This window comes from Panicum hallii, chromosome 6, assembly GCF_002211085.1.
Source record: "Panicum hallii strain FIL2 chromosome 6, PHallii_v3.1, whole genome shotgun sequence".
Classification (NCBI taxonomy): domain Eukaryota; kingdom Viridiplantae; phylum Streptophyta; class Magnoliopsida; order Poales; family Poaceae; genus Panicum; species Panicum hallii.
Window position 1 is genome coordinate 37536720 of NC_038047.1, and position 5323 is coordinate 37542042.

The 5323-nt window shown below is 42.5% G+C and overlaps 1 long non-coding RNA gene across 4 annotated transcripts; it reads left to right on the forward strand.

Annotated features, from left to right (window-relative positions):
• The first annotated feature begins 683 nt into the window (after positions 1-683).
• Positions 684-4801, forward strand: LOC112897317. Of its 4 annotated transcripts, none has more exons than XR_003229635.1 (7): positions 684-1353; positions 1480-1697; positions 2304-2407; positions 2499-2548; positions 2631-2724; positions 4044-4418; positions 4574-4801. It is a non-coding gene; the product is annotated as an uncharacterized LOC112897317 (long non-coding RNA). The 4 variants fall into 4 exon arrangements; XR_003229633.1 differs by having other exon boundaries at positions 2304-2360; positions 2447-2548; XR_003229634.1 differs by lacking the exon at positions 2304-2407 and adding an exon at positions 3621-3650 and having other exon boundaries at positions 2447-2548.
• The last annotated feature ends 522 nt before the right edge of the window (positions 4802-5323 follow it).

Here is a 5323-nt window from a genome sequence, read left to right on the forward strand (position 1 = left end):
GCAACCAGGTACTACTAGTTGCAACCTCTAATTACGTTCTAGTTGCAACCTAATTACTACTAGTTGCAATCCAGTTAAGTTGCAATTCAGTTGCTACTCTGGTTGCATCGAGAATTACAGATGAACCTAATTATAGAGATTAGATGCAAATAGTACATATAGTTATAACTATTGCAACTCGATAATATATAGAGTTGCAATCGGTGGTACACAGAGATGCAATTCGCACAAAAAAATATATTAATATTGGATCTAGTTTTGTTAAGCACATTTTTTTCAAGTAAGATGTAACAAACGGTTTGTCAATCGGAGCTACGATTTAGGAGGATTTTTGTTTTAAAGAACCAAAGCAATAAAAGATTTCATCCATGCATGGATGCAGTCTGGTGGGATTACTGTGATACACGGCTCCGCATGGTAAGTAGGTGGTAAAAGTTAATATAGGAAGCATGCACGTATATGCGGTTAGGTGCGTCGGTTGGTCCAATTTGACGCATCCACCGGCCTGGGTGCATTGTATGAAAACAACATATATATATATATATATATATATATATATATTCTCTATTTAACAGATTAGGTGTTAAATAAGTATTGAACGCACCGGTCTAACCACCGTCCCACCGAACCGGCTCGGGATGCACCCTTGACCGACACTCACCTTGGTACTCGACTATCCGCAACCGGAAAATCTATCCTCCTGACCGGAAAAAGTTCACCGCATTTTTCTCGGATCGTGGTCCCTAGTTGCACCCACTAATTGCAAAATTTTCGCCTTCCTTCTCTCATTGCAGATCTGGATTAGTAGCGGTGAAGGCGATTCGTCGTGCCGTGAATTCCACCGTCGTGCCGCGCTCGATCCCCTCATGCGCCGGTGCTGCTCTATCCCGGCGCGGCGGTGCGGGGGCCTAGATCCGGCGCTGCCCCTTGCTCGCGCAGATCTCGCCACGGGGCGACCTCCTCCCTCCTCACGGCGGCAGCCCACGTCTAGGCCGCGTGGACGACGATGGTCCTTGTATGACGGGGCCACGAGTCCGCGAACGGGGGTGCGCGACCTCTTCCCTCCACAATGGCTTGTCGCCGTCCGTCGCCATGTGGGGCCGCGATCTCCATCCCCATGCAGCGCCTGCTCCGGGTTAGGCATGGCGAAGCAGCTGGCCCGGGACTGCGGGAACCTCAACGGCAGCTGACGCTGCCACCGGCCACTCGACCCCGCCCCCAAACGCACGGCTCAACACCCAGCCTGCACCCCGAGCCACGAAGCCGGCCAGTCGCTCACCTGCATCCTAAGCTCCACCTGGAAACGGCGGTGCGGCGGCGGCCGTGTGCTCCCCTACTGGATCTATGTGGCAGGTAGGCATTACGGTGATGTCGATGGCTAGTGTGGTCCTAAAAATTTCGATTTTTCTGTAAAAAATCTCATCTGTATCATCTTGTTGCTTGCAATGGATGGATCCACCCGTTCTCCTCCAAAATCAGGTCAGGTTCGGATCTATGTCCGCCTACAAACTCCCTTGTGTTAGCGCGAGCGGCCAGCGCGACAAGGACGACGTCACGGCCACTGGTGGCTGGAGCTCCCTCGTCGCAAGTGTCCTCGTCGATCTGCTGCACACATCTTGGATGCAGTTCTTTGGGTGGCAACGGAGCTGCAACAACAATGGGCCAGGCAGCAATAAGAGGCCAAAACTCACACCGAGGTAAACTATCCAATTTCTCTTCTGGGTACAATGTTTTGTAGATTAATCAAGCAGTGTAAATTGATCAGTTCCTGCCTCCATGCGTGCTGTTCTTATGGTGGTACCTCCGTTGATCTATTTCTTGTGCATAAATATCACACTCTTTTCATTGTTGTGGGGCTATTACTGTACAGAGATTGTTTCATATTTTTGTCTTGCAGTGCTGAAATTTATTTTGTTGGTTTCCTCTGCTTGTTTACTCCTCACTTTACTGAAGAAATTCCTTGAATTTGAAGTGGAGATACTCTGACAGCTTGACTACAGTTCACTTGAAATGAGGCAAATACACCATTGTTGCTATCAGTTATCTAGGATAGGTGGTGTAATCATATTACTCGAATTTTCCTTTGTTCACGTGTGTAAATTATTCCTGATTCCATGCATTCTGTTTTAGCTTACGAAGTTCATTTTACAAGGATGTTTCATTCTGAAATTATTGTATTTATTTGTACGTATAAATATCTTCTACATGATGGTGTATAAGGGAAACATGGGATATTTTGAGTTTCTCAGTGCAAGAAAACTAAATTTGTGTTATTAAAACTATTTTCCGGTTTCAAATGGCAGCCAACGAGATTTTCCGGTTCCGAATAATCTCTCCTTCCATGACGCTGGCAATTTGTTGTAGGTTTCGTATTTCTAACATGTTCTTTCGTGACTCGTGAGATCTGGTGAGTAAGATTTATCTGAATAAATTCTTGTTTCCGTAGGAGATTAACCCTGAATTTTCCCACTACCTCCGTTTGAATTGGCCACCTGCAGATGAGCCTGCAACCACAAATTTTGACGGTTGATAATCCCCAATTTTGTTGGTAAGTACTCCCTTGCTCAGTTTGTTTTTCTTTTCTGCTCACGCTTCCTTCCTGGGAATTGAAAATCGATTTATTCATGTAGATCTGTTGGGCAAATGAGTTTATGATCCACAGCGGCGACCTGCCAATTGTTTTGGCTGCTCCTCGTGCAGGCCCACGGAGACAAGGATTCTGAGGTGAGGAGCCACAAAAATCCATATTATTTGAATTGATCTGGTTACCTTTGGGTTAGCAGCCGATTCTCTCTAGATTAACAGCTAATTACTATTGGATTAGATTTTTTTTCCTTCACTGTTCATCAAAAAATTTCAGTGCTTTTCCGTTGGTCTCAAATGGCAGCCGCTAAATTCCGCCTTACTAATTCAAGACAATCCGTTTCCGTTGGGTTAGCAGCGAATTCCCTCAGATTAGCAGTCGACTCCTCTTTGATTAGATTTATTCCTTCACTGTACATCCGTTTTTTAAGTGATTTTCCCTTGTTGATTTCCCACAAGGAATTGGTAATTGCTGCATCCATACCAACTAAATTTGACTGCAGCACGCACCAGTTTGTATAGCATTGTTTTGATCCTATCGATTTTAAGTAAGCATGTAAGAATTAACAATATAGCAGTAATTTAACCAAATGATTTCATTCAAAAAAATTGGCTGCTAAAAGACAATTGGCTGCATGCTTTACAAGCCACTGAGCATGATCAAGAAGCTTTCTGCCTGATAATGCCGACAGGCCTTGATATGTATAGCTGATGAAAATATGTGTCAAAAATATATATAGGCGATTCTGGCTTGGTGTTTATTTTCTTGTACTTGTTTTTGTTTACTCGATGCACAAATGCATCAGTGTGTTATGTGCTATAAAGCTCGATGCGCAAATCTGGTAAACCATTTACAAATTAAATACTCGTACACCACCATTGAATTGTGGGATTTACAAATGTAGTTGGTATAGATTCTAGTAATTCATATGCAAGGGGCGTAGAATGCAGTAAATAGTTATAGTTTTTCATGAAACTTAATGGAAAGATTAATTAGTTTCATGGTAAACTAGTTTCGCTAATAACTGATTTTTCAGAACATCATGGTGCATTGACGATGAATTCTGGTAATTCTCTTGTTCTATTTGTCATCTTGAGCCATCCGAGTGAATATATCTATTTTATGGTAAATTAGTATCTTCATTTGAAGATCATGATGCCATTTGTAGTACGAAAGTTACAACTGTTCTGTATATTAGTCCCAAATTGATGCCAGAATCGTCTCACGACATTTGAATTATGGAAACAAGTTTACCATATATTAGAATAAACTATTCTGTAAGCCGGCTACGGAGTATACTCTCTGTGTATAATATATATACATATATATATATATATATATACTCTCTGTGTATAATTCAAATGTCGTGAGACGATTTTGGCATCAATATATATATATATATATATATATATATATATATGTAGAAACTAACCTGAAATTTGAACATATATTCTTGCAGTAATAGAAGCAATACGTTGGACACATATTGAGCGCAGTCCAGATCTGCATAGAGAAGCCAAACCGGCTTATGGAGTGATAACTTTGGCGTGTTTGCTAAGAAGAAAATGCAGACTGTTTACTGCTGGCACAGATAATATATATATATCACTTGTGCATGCTTTGGGACGTTAGAACACTTATCGGCTTGGCTGATGTGATTCTGGGACACTCGATCCACCTATACATTTGTGTGAAGAAGTGGTGCATATGTCTTATTTTGTTGCCCCTCAACTTTGAACCAGCAAGATCTGATGAAGGTCTGTGAGGCATGCCACAAATCTATCAACAAGACGCGGAGATAATATCTCCATGTCTCCTGGAGGTGGACGGATTGGTTAGTTCTTTCAACTTGACACTAATTCCTGCTTTGTCTTCTCTGCCTTTCGTGCATAAATCAGAAGTCTTTCTATTTCTACTTATCACCATGCCCTTCATGTATGAATCACGCAAGTCTTGTATTACTGCTTATTATTAACCATGTCTCTGCAGGAACAACTGCAATGACAACTAGAGGTCGAGAGGATGACTTCGAGGTGACCGCACACAGATCGCTCGCAGTATTCTTAAAAACATGGAAGGAATGCAAAAGGAATACCTTCTTGATTAGGGATTTTTCTGTGTAATCAATTAAACAACTTTGGTTCCTCTTACTAATTAGATTATGAAAGGAGACATGTTCCAGGGCACACTACAATTTTACAGAGATCATATATATAATATGTTACTCATTTTCTTTTAGTGAAACGTACTCATATGTTGGAAATAGCAATCCAACAGAACAAAGAGAGTGGCGCGCCATGGTCGCGCCCCAGCTTCTAGTATATCTAGAGGGTAACATGAAGTTAGGCAAAATTGCTTTGCCTTTTTTATTGTTGAATTAGTGCTTGGTCATGTACGCAGCAAGCCAGCAATGACGATCTACCCTGAACGGAGTTGCTTTTTGTTCTCCCTCGTCGCTTGCGGGCTCATCTCCTTCGTGCCACGGATAGGAAACACACCATCTCTCTCCCGTGGTAAAAATGTAAAATGCAGGGACATTTGTAAAGCTGACATTGGAATGTTGGCGCTTCCCATAGCTACACCAACAATAATGTGCAAGGCTTGATATGGGGCGTCTGAGCGAGGCACGGTCCGATCCGATCCGATGGCTCAGCGGTCGGCCTACCATATACAGTAGTTGTCAGTTGTCTGGCCCATATCTATCTCAGATAATGTCATGATCTTAATTGCAGCTGATAG